This window comes from Tachypleus tridentatus, chromosome 6 (assembly GCF_004210375.1).
Source record: "Tachypleus tridentatus isolate NWPU-2018 chromosome 6, ASM421037v1, whole genome shotgun sequence".
In the NCBI taxonomy this organism is placed as follows: domain Eukaryota; kingdom Metazoa; phylum Arthropoda; class Merostomata; order Xiphosura; family Limulidae; genus Tachypleus; species Tachypleus tridentatus.
Window position 1 is genome coordinate 19,779,047 of NC_134830.1, and position 12,307 is coordinate 19,791,353.

The following is a 12,307-nucleotide window of genomic DNA, read 5'->3' on the forward strand; positions in this document are numbered from 1 at the left end:
CAGTATATGTGTTAAAAATACATGTGCATCAGAGAATGTATTTGAAACTGTAACTTTAGATCTACTTTCCAAAGCCACTTCTCAGTTCTCAGAGAAGTCTCAGGAACGCATGTCGACATCTTCTCTCAGTATTTATCCATAATGATGTTTGACATAGAGTTTACAGGTTACATTGGTAAAGGCCCCATGTCACTACCTAAAGACGTGGCAGATTATGGTAACAAATCCCACTGAACCCCAGGGCCGTGAGAAAGGGCGAGTGTATGGGTACACGAAACCATTGCAAGAACTTCTGATACCAACCAGCACTTTCCTGATGTCTTAACCCTTCTTTGTCGGCACGATGTAGCTTTCCGTGTCCTTGCATAGTCTTCGTTGAATACTTAGAGCGTTGACTTAAGGACTTTGGTACGTGAACGCTTACGTTTGAGCACGCGAAGGATGAGGTAGGCCGCGTGGACGACCAGTTTCCTCATACACGGCTCAAAATACGAGGTTCCACATCTGGCTGCCAGATTGAGGGAAAATAAGAAAGAAGTCACATGTAACAACTTGGCGACTGTAGCAACTAGGCAACCAACTCCCGGGTGGAGAATTTTAACCAGGTCATTGTTTAGGTTGTGAGTCTTTGATAAATTATCGACAGCAGTAAAATCGGTCATCTAAAAAACCAGTCCTAGGATTTGACTTATTTTTTTTGTTGTAATGTTTATGGAACATTTTCATTTTCTCATAGGGTCTTATTTGAAAATAACAGAACTAGTAACAAACTGATCTGTACATAAAAGGTGCTTATCACAATTTGCGTTGGCTCTATTATTAACTTCAAATTATTTTTCTAAGCAGATTTACTGCCTGTTCACGGTTATATCAATAATATTGTTCTTAGAGAACAGATGGTTATTCTAGAAACGTTAGTAAATCAGTAAACACATTTGATAACACATCTTCTAATGAAGAACATGATAATAATTTTACAACTGGACTCGTAGTAACAGAAAAAGTGTTTCAATAAAGGAAAATGTTTTTCTTTTTGTGTTACGATTTAATTTTACATTTAAAAAAAACACCTAAAAATACGCACAGTATTTAATACTTGATAACATTAAACTGTATCTTATTCAGTGTTATATTCTTATCACCAATTTAAGAAATGGTTATCTTAAATCATAACTACACAGTTACATTCTTTTCACCATTAAAAGAAAGTAATAGAGAAATGTGAAATAAAATAACGAACTATTATCTCAGAATGTTTACGATGTTTCTAACAATGTTATTGTACTTACGATGTTTCTAACAATGTTATGGTACTTACGATGTTTTCAACAATGTTATGGTACTTACGATGTTTCTAACAATGTTATGGTACTTACGATGTTTCTAACAATGTTATTGTACTTACGATGTTTCCAACAATGTTATGGTACTTACGATGTTTCTAACAATGTTATTGTACTTACGATGTTTCTAACAATGTTATTGTACTTACGATGTTTCCAACAATGTTATGGTACTTACGATGTTTCCAACAATGTTATGGTACTTACGATGTTTCTAACAATGTTATTGTACTTACGATGTTTCTAACAATGTTATGGTACTTACGATGTTTCCAACAATGTTATGGTACTTACGATGTTTCTAACAATGTTATTGTACTTACGATGTTTCTAACAATGCACCTACAATTATATAATTAATGTTTGATATTCCACAAGACCCTCAGTATCGGTACTGGACCAGCTTAAATCATTATTAATATTTTATTAAAGTGATATTTCCTGTATTACTAACTAATCTACGTATTGTATTTCACTAGTTTCGGTATTGAGCTCCGGCCCGGCATGGCCAAATGTGTTAAGGCATCCGACTCGTAATCCGAGGGACGCAAGTTCGAATCCCGGTCGCATGAAATATGGTCGCCTTTTCAAATGGGGGTGTTATAATGTGACGGTCAATCCCACCGCCAACTCTTGGACTACTATTTTACCAACGAATAGCAGTGTAAAACTAGAGGGAAGGCAGCTAGCCCTCGAAATTCAAAACAAAAAAACAAACGTGTTAAACTCCACAAGACCTGATATCTCAAAAGCTATTAATATTAACTAGTTTTAACTCATTATCAAGAATAAATTGTAACTAAAATATTCTTGCTGTCGATCTTGATTAGGTGAATGAAGCAAAGGGTTATTAAACTCATTGAACGTTCCCCAAGACTTGAAAAGAAACATCCGGATAAAAGATAATAAGAGATGAACTGAAACGTCAGATTTTTTTAAATTTTACATGCCAACTTATTCCTTATTTTATTTTATCGAAACTAATCATATTACCAGCTTTATTGTGATTTTAGCTAAAGCATCATATTGAGTCGACCTTAGGGTTATATACTCTTTCATTTCGAAAGTATAATTAAAGAAGTATTGGTATTATTGGTCATTGTACCGCTAGTCTCCATCACAGGATGATGACTCACCAGTTCAAATTACCACGTGTAAAAGCAGTGGAAAGTCTTCTGTTATAGCGAAACGTGTCTAACAACCCCCCCCCCTCAGTAATAGCCCTATTCATAATAGCCTTATTCATCTCAATAATGATTTTATCGCTTATTATATGATCAGATATAGTTTCAAAACTGTATGAACTTCTATTTTACTGTAACAGAGTATTCGATGTAAGGAACAATATTATTTTGTCATTCAAGTAGTATAGTACTAAGTTCGTTAGTACAAAAAATCAGGATTTCAATAGAATTATGTCGAGGTATTCCTTTTTTCTTCGTAAACTGGTTTAGTGATTTTTATTTTCTAACACAAAAACACTAACTCTCTTTCATCCACAACTAAAGTGTTTTAATACCAGCAATAACAATATGTAACATAAATTTTACTCCTGGATAGTATGTGTTATTTCTTAATTGCTTATGTTGTAAAAGTACACAAAATGGCCATTATTTCCTTCAAACTTTGCATTTGTGACCTGAATAATGAAATTTAGAAATTAACCTGTTTTCTGTGTAAAAACAGGCAAATTTGCTCATTTTCATTTACGTAAGGTCTGAATAAAACAACATATGACTCAAGATTTACATGTATTTATAAGTTATACAAAAATGTTTAGAAGTGAGTAGTCTTTCAGAGATTTGTGACTGTAATGTAAATCACTTTCACGTATAAGCCCCCAAATATAGTCACCTATCATGTTTTTGTTATACACTTCCAGGTCATAAAAGCAAAGTTTGAGGAGAAAAATAGGTATTTTCCATTCACTTTTAGCATAAACAATTGGGAAATAACACATTCTGCCCAGGAACAAGAAAAATATATAATACATATGAAATGTGTATATATGAAATAAATATGTCTACACAGAGGAAAACTGCTTGACCTGAAACTGAAGTACGTAAATATATTTTTACTTTTAACCCCTTTCAGTATCTGCCCTACTTTCTACAGCACCAACGGATGTATTTTAGTAAGGCCCCGCAGGGCCAGGTGGTTAAGGCACTCGACTCGTAATCCGAGGGTTGCGGGTTCGAATCCACTTCACACCAAACATGCTCGCCTTTTCAGCCGTGGGGGCGTTATAATGTGACGGTTGGTATTCGTTGGTAAAAGAGTAGCCCAAAAGTTGGCGATGGGTGGTGATGACTAGCTGCCTTCCCTCTAGTCTTACACTGCTAAATTAGGGACGGTTTGCACAAAGTGTCAAAATTCGCTCAAGTCTCCATTAAAGAAATTATTAAGAATATCTTAGCACACATTAATCAACCAAAAACTAAGCAGTCAGAATGATATGATGTTAGTCTGTAAGCATGACCAATTTCATGAGGATTGGATATCATCCTCACATTTTTCCGTCTTCATTTCTCAAATGTCCTATTCTATCCTCCATCGGTGTTCTATATCTTGTACCTATATAAAACAGTAATTTGTATATAAAATTATGTTACAAAGACCAAAATCCAGGATACAATGGTACCAGGTTTTTAAGGTCTTACATTTAAATGATCATAGGATCAAAACAATTGATTTTGTGGCTGAGAACCCATTTCGATAATATATTTTATTTCTTAAATGATAAGACTCCAGATGAAGATAGATTGGTTTAAATTTTGTACAAAGCCACACAAGGGCATTCTGCGCTAACCGTTCTTTTTAGCAGTAAAAGACTACAGGGAAGGCAGCTAGTCATCATCACCACTCACCGCCAACTCTTGGGCTACTCTTTTATCAGCTACTAGTGGGACGTACCATCACATTATAATGTATCCTCTTCTGATAGGACGAGCATGTTTGGTGGATAGGGATTCGAACCCGCAACCCTCAGATTAAGAGTTGAATGCCCTAATCATCTGACCATTTGATGACGAGACAGTATTTTATAGATATTTAAAAGTATACTTGTTACTATGGTAACTCTTTTCTTCGTGTATGTAATTACTATCGAACCCAAAACCTGACAGGGCAGTGTACTACCAATGAATTAGTTAGAGGAGCAACTTGGTAGATATTCCTAATAAGGCACTTTGCAAAACTCAAACAAATCCATCCTTAAAGATAAGTTGTGATTTTTAAAGTGTATTACAGTTTCATTTATCTAAGAAACGTTTTGTTGCAGAACGCTGTATGATGCACATTGTGGTAATTTTCATATTCTTTAATTTTCAACCTGACTGTTTTTAAATGGTTATGTAAGTAACGGACGACATAAAACTTCACAGAGATTAAACTAAATCATCCAGCAACTTTGATATCAAAACACGAGTTCCTGACGTTTATCGAGGTGACAGAGAATAACTTATTGATCTATTAAGATACCCACTACATAAAGTAAAATTAAGAATAAGTTAACATCAATTGCATTCAAATACACCATTTAAAATCAATTTGGGGTTCGAAAATTATAAAATATATTTAGTGCACTTACTTTTGGCACTACCAGTTTGTATTATATTAGACATCTTTTAAGTCTAATATGGACACTGTTATTACAGAAATAACACTCCCCTTTATAATTATTAGAGAAAAGAAACATACAACCGACATTTAGAATTTTAACCGTTTCAAACACAAATTAGCTAAAACAGTTTCTTTAGATTTCTTATATAAAATGAATTTGTATAAATAAAAGATTAGTGAAAATACAACTTTGATCGAGCTTTCCATATATAGTTCATTAGTACTGGACAATTCATGCAAAAATATGGTAAGTGCACTGTTTCATTCAATAAATTTATACTTACATAATGTTCAGAAGAGTTACGAGAATGGGAGATATTTTATAAATGTTCTGAAAATAAAAATAAAAAACAACAATAACAATTTTCGTGAAAGAAAACTTTATAATGCCCTGTTGTTACAAATGCCTGGATTAACGTCATTAGATTTATAAAACAAAAGTAAACAATCATGCAATTATGATGATACTATAAGATGCAGATATTTTGAGTAAAAAATCTCAAAAATCAAGGATGTTAATACAAATGTGCGGTACGTCACAATTAAACCAAATATTCCTTACTATTGGCCTCCACGTAAAGATTAATAATCACTTCATTCATTACGATTTACGTTTTTGGTTAATATTTTGTAAGCTCATCCTAAAACACGAACTAATGATGTATGTGACGTATGTGTCTCAAAAGACATGCGAAGAAAATTAGATAATAGGTATTGTTATAAAATATTGCAATTTAGAAAAGATTATATGTAGAAAAGAAGGTGAGACAGAAACGAAATTTCGTTGTATATATTTATATTTTTGTATATATTTAAGAACAGCTGGAATGAATAGAGGAGTGAACAACGTTTCGACCTTCTTCGGTCATCGTCAGGTTCACAAAGAAAGAAATAGGTAACTGACCGATAGCTGACCACATGTTTGAAGGGGGTTGTGTTACTGAGTGTAGGAATGTAAAGGGCGTGCTTAGATGTTTGATTATATTTATTAATATAGGTATAAAAATGTTCCTTTGTATTAGTTTATTTTGGGCTTGAGTTGTTGTATAAGTAAGACTTCTTTAATTTTGCATTTTTTTTAAGTTTGTTTCTTTATTTAGTATTTGGGTGTTTTCTATGGTTATGTTGTGTTTATTTAAAAAGATGACTTTTTGTGTTCTTTGAATCTGGTTTCCATTTTTCTACTTGTTTCCCCAATATAGAAGTCGTGGCAGTTATCACATTGTATTTTATAAATAATGTTGGTGTGGTGTTTGTCAGTGTAGTTTTTACATAGTATAGACCTCAGTTTTGTGCCTGGTTTTTGAATAAGTTTGGTATTAACTGGAATGTCATATTTTGTTGCTTGTTTTTGCCAAATGTTGGTTATTTGTTTGCTGATGTCGGGAATATATGGTACACAGCAGTATATGGTTTCGTGGTTTTTTGATTCGCGAGATATATATAGTTTTGTTAGTTGATTTTGCTTTTCGTCTATGCGTGTGCGTATAATTGTTTCTGCGGTTTATGGAGGAAACTTATTGATGTTGATGAAGTATTGTTTTATTTTGTCTAATTCATCGTTAATTTTATCTGGTGAGCATAGTTTTATGGCTGTGTTTATTTGGTTTCTTAGTATGTTGAGTTTTGCTTCATGTGCTGAGTCCCAAGGAATGTATAGTCCAATATGGGCGATTTTTCGATGGATTCCTGTTTTAAATTTCGTTTTCTCTAGGTCAACCATATTCGTTTAGAATCAAACAAAATCACATCTGCAGTGAAGACACGACACGTGATACACTAGCAGCGGACTGTCATTAATGCGCTTCTAACTGTGGAAGTGAAAGTCTGGTTGCTTTCTGAAAGCTTTATATAGAAGTTTATGGGTTATTAGGATTTGGTTTCTGCTCCTTTGCAAATGCATGTAATAGATAAAAAAATAGAATGTTGACATTACTAGATTATAATTTTACAGGAATAGACTACAGAAATAATTTTGAGGATAATCATTCATAGCATTCTACAAAATATTGAATAGAAATAAGGGCAAATTATTAAATAGTCAGCCACTTATAAAATTACTTTTGTTTGCTTGGATTTATAATGTCAACGTTAGCCTTCATTATTTTTGAACTTATATACCAATCAACAGCACCCTTCATGAATACTAAGCCTACTACTGTCTGTTCGAATAGAACGATTTTCCTATTACTCTTATAACACACCCGTGGGATCAATATTTTTTGTGTGATAACAGGACACGTACTCTGAATCCACAAATATTTAGTATGGAGTGCTAGCTGCTGGTCTAATCTTGGCCGACAAAGATTCTTAAATAGAAAATTGGGAGATTTATATCAAGGTGGTTAATACTGCCTTTAAAACTACGTGACCCATTTATCACATAAATCAGTGAAGTAGCCTGACAGAGACAAGCAGTTCTGTCTAGGAAAGAGAATTGGGAACAGAAACAAGTTTCTCAACTTCATGAAAAACACAAGAAAACGTGATGAATGGAAGGACTGAATGTATCTTGTTGGATCTGGTAGTTTGTTATGGGAAAGCTGTAGGTAAATACTCAACCGTGTAATGAGAATAAAAGCTCCGGAAATTGACTAATAACTAATAAAGTCAAAGAAACGAAAATATAACACGAATTAAAAAAATAAAATAAACAAATGTATTGCTGTTTAATAAATATTTATCTTGACATGATTGTTTGTTTGTTTTTGAAAATTCGCGCAAAGCTACTCGAGGGTGTGTATTTTTCTTATACCAAAGCCACATCAGGCTATCTGCTGAGCCCACCGAGGGGAATCGAGCCCCTGATTTTAGCGTTGTAAATCCGTGGACATACCGCTGTACTAGCGGGGTGCACTACTCGAGGGCTATCTGCGCTAGCCGTCCCTAATTTTGCAGTGTAAGACCACGGTTGAAAGGGCGAGCATGTTTGGCGCGACGGGGATGCGAACGCGCGACCCTCTGATTACGAATCGCACGCCTTAACCCACCTGGCAATGCCGGGCCTTCTTGACATGAAACAAAGAGACGATATTTGTGGATAAATGTGGTTAACCAAATAATTGGAAACAGAATTAAGCTTATTTTATTAAATCAGTATCCGAATCGAACTGTATTAAAAGTTTGAATATTTAAAAGTATATTTCGACAGTACTTCATGAAATTAACTTAATATTAGAAAGTCAAAAAATAAACCATGTTACTACAAAAGTAACATATGTTCACGTATATTAGTGTGTCGTGCACTTTTTTCGGTGTATAATTTTTATAACATTGCTCTATATCAGTGAGAAACATTAACTTTAAATGAAGACAAGCTTACTATTTCATTCATAGATTGGTATTACCTGACTCTAAAAACCTCTTAATTGATTGAATTACAGTTCACGACGTTTCTGTTAACAAAATATTAGTGTTTTTGTAACCCTAAATATCTCTCACTTCAATTGTAATTCAGAATAAAACCAAGTGTACTCATTCATTAATGTTAAAAGCATGGATTAAAAGAGCAGTAATACATTTTAAAGAATTTATTAAGTAGATCTTGACTTATTGACAATGAAACTTTAAGCTGTTATAAATGTTTTTATATTTTCAGTTTGGGTGACGTACGCATATTATTAATAACATCTGGTCAAAACAAGTTACTTACCGGGTTCAGAACTGAAGATTAACTCAGTAATTATCATTATATAGCTAATAATAATATACCATTTTTATTTACAAAATGCACCAACGCTAAAATCAGAGGTTCGATTCTCTTCGGTGAGCTCAGCAGGTAGCCCGATGTGGCTTTACTGTAAGAAAACACACACATACAAAACGCACATCAAAATATATTTGCTTGAATATAATGTTAAAAAGATTTATGCCATACCTTTTATAAGATTTTTAATATGATGTTATAGTATTTGAGTTGTGTTGTTTACTATATCATGATATTTTATACGTAATACTGGAACAGGTTAAGGAGCGGGTTTATTTATATTTATGCTACCGACTGTTTTGAGAAATGTAGTGTTTCATCGGTCCATTCTTGTTAAACTGACAAACACAAAATTGTAAGGTGAAATTTTCTGGGGACTTGTAACCTCCCACAGAACATGGCTCTGTGTGCCAGGACACTAAGAGGAAACCTCTACAACGTAAAGATGCAAGGAATTCGGTTTCTTCTGGATCTTAAGACAAAGCGGCGACAGCGTGGCGACTCTTTGCGCGGTCATGCATCTTTGTCGTGACGTGCCGAGAATGGTTCTATAAAACTATCCATGGTCATCATGTGAAGTAATTGACTGATGTTTACCGAGTATATTTGATTTCGCGTGCAATTGAAGTTCCGAATAATTGTTAGATTTTTTTTTTTTTTTTAGTTTTTAACTATTAAGAAACGGGAAGGATGAACCTACAAATATATACAGCGCCGTATTATGCATAAAAGTAGGTATTGATAGGTGACTTGTATCATAAAGATTCGACCAGAAAAACATATTACACAGAACGATATCTCTCAGTAGATAAGTATTATCGTATGATGAACGTTACCTAGAAAAATGTTTTTCAGTAACAGACTATTATCGTATGGAAGAAATCTATAAAAATCATTATATGAAAGATACTTCTTTATAGATGAGTATCGTCATATAGTAAAAAAACAAAAAGGAAAATCATAGTTTGATACCTCAGAATGATTAAAATAATAACAAAACCCACCAAACCAATTTATTTTTCAAGTGCTTTTAATACTTTAAACAGAAATTCATCTTTCAGTGAACTAAAGATATAATTTTATGTTATTTTACAATAAGAGAATATATAAAAATATAATCATATTTAAAATAAAAAAATCAGTAATAGTTGTTTCTTTCTTTATGCAATAAAAACACTATATTAATGAGTTGCAGCTAGATACAACTAAAAAGAAAAGTTTTATATTAGTTTAGCTCTTGTTGATTGCCTTGTCTAAATCAACTGACTTTCACCTATCCCTCTGGTACGTTAACAGCAAGAAAAAAATGAATCTGTCCCGTGACTGAAAATAAGCTAAATTGATTTTCACAAAATCTTCCTACAATTTATTATTTGGACAAGAGGCGTGACAGTGGTTTTTAACAGTAATGGTTCTTGTTGGACGACTCTCTTCTCATTTCAGAAGTGTAGTAACCATCACTGTGAGATAAACATACTGCACGTTATTTGAGTACAAACCCAAAATGATCATTAGCTACAATAAATAAATGTGCAGAAACGCATAGAAATCCTGAAATTTACAACTTTCGAGTTGCTAACATTGAATCTCGAAGAAAGAACAATTCCACCCATTTTGAAATGTGAGCTGAGAAAGTACCGTGGGTAACTACAAGAGTGGTTATAAAACCCTGATATGAGTACGACATCTTTCAGAGTACAATCTTTTACCATCAGATGCATGTTTAGGCTTAACTGATGAAGAACAAGTTCTTGATTGCAACTGCTGCACTCTATATGAGTTTTAAACTAATGTCAGTACCAAATATTTGGCTACAGCAAAGTGAAAGATGACAACAGAAACGCATTCCTCTCAATGAAATAGAAAATATTTAATCCAATAAAGTTGTATGTATTGAAACAGATTTACTGTTATACATTTGTTTTAATATCTACGATTTTTCCAGCTTAATGCATATAACGTTTCTTGTTAAATGCGTATTGCAAAAGTCCCACCTGTTCTCTAAATTTGTAGAAAATTCTCGAGTATCAGAATCAACAATATATGTTGTAAGAAAGTGCTAGCGTATCTTCGAATATTGTTGCCAAGTGGTTTTTCGAGAATTTCAACTAATAAGTGTAAAAGCTAGTTAACACAATAAGCGAAGAGACAATAGAATAATGTTTGGTGTCTGCAGTCAGTTTACTATAAGTCTCGGAAGCTATAACTGTGACAAACGCTTATTATTCGAAAACCTATAATATTTGACCAGGAACGCTTATAGGTATCAAACATCACGAACTGTTCAACTTCAGAGAATGAACTTCGGACGTTAGTATTTCTATTAGGACATTAGATATCTATCTTCCTCTGTGATAATAAGAAAACTTATAAACCGCGTTAGGCCAAACAAGAATAGAGCTAGCTAGCATTCCCGTTAAGTGGAGTGTATCTGTGTATTAACATGAAATTAAATCGCTCATCGTGGATTTGGACTGTAGATAAAATATTTAGTTCCAGACCAAATATAAGACTGAATATTGCTTATGAATTTCTAACATTTTTGTATATAAATAATTATTTGTAATAGCCGATATTATGTTATATTGTGTATGAGTTTGTGTGTATTTTGTTTTTGTATATTAAAATATATTTGTATTAAAAAAAAAATTGTGTATCAATCTTCTTGGTAAATATCATAAATTTCATACGTATTAACATTCGACTCGGCATGGCCTGGTGGTTAAGGTACTCGACTCGTAATCCGAAAGTCGCAGGTTCAAATCCCGTCGCACCAAAAATGTTCGCCCTTTAAGCCGTGAGAGCGTTATAAAGTTATGGTCAATCCCACTATTCGTTGGTGAAAGAGTAGCCAAAGTGTTAGCGGTGGGTGGTGATGACTAGCTGTCTTCCCTCTAGTCTTACACTGCCAAATTAGAGACGGCTAGCACAGATAGCTATCGTGTTGCTTTGCACGAAATTCAGAAAACAAACAAACAACCAATACTATTATGTTTATTCAATAGACAAGATACTTAAATAAAATAAAAAAAAAACCGAACAGTTGTGCGGACAATAACATTTAGAAACTGAAAACAAAATCAAACAAAGTCTAGAAATCAGTTTCATTATTTATTATGGGATGTGGCAGATATATTTGTGTTCGTTGAAACTAGATTTGGTTTTTGGTATTTTCAGTTCATGTTGCACCTCTTGCGACACATGTGTTAAACGATTACATCAGAAAACCCTAAGATTTAGGTAGAACCATTATGACTTAGAGCCTCTGGCCAACTAGTTCCCACCTACCGCCTATACGACTGCTCTTAACCAAGTTATGGGAAAGAATGTCTTCTGATATAAACAGCCCGGCACGTTAACTATTAAACCATACCAGACCTTTGTTTGTTTAAGTAATTATGTACTGTTATTGACATACACTATTAAACTAATCCTATGTTGTTTTTTCAACGTAATATGCACTATACAATGATATGACACTGCTTCAGAGGCTGCTCGTGATCAGAAAATGTACCGTGAACGATTTCCGTCACAGTTGTTCACGCACGAGACTCGACAGCAAAGTATCAGAGAACCAGCCTTGCGTTATTTTTTTCTCACGCATGCCTAGCCAAATCATGTGTCAAGTACGTAATTC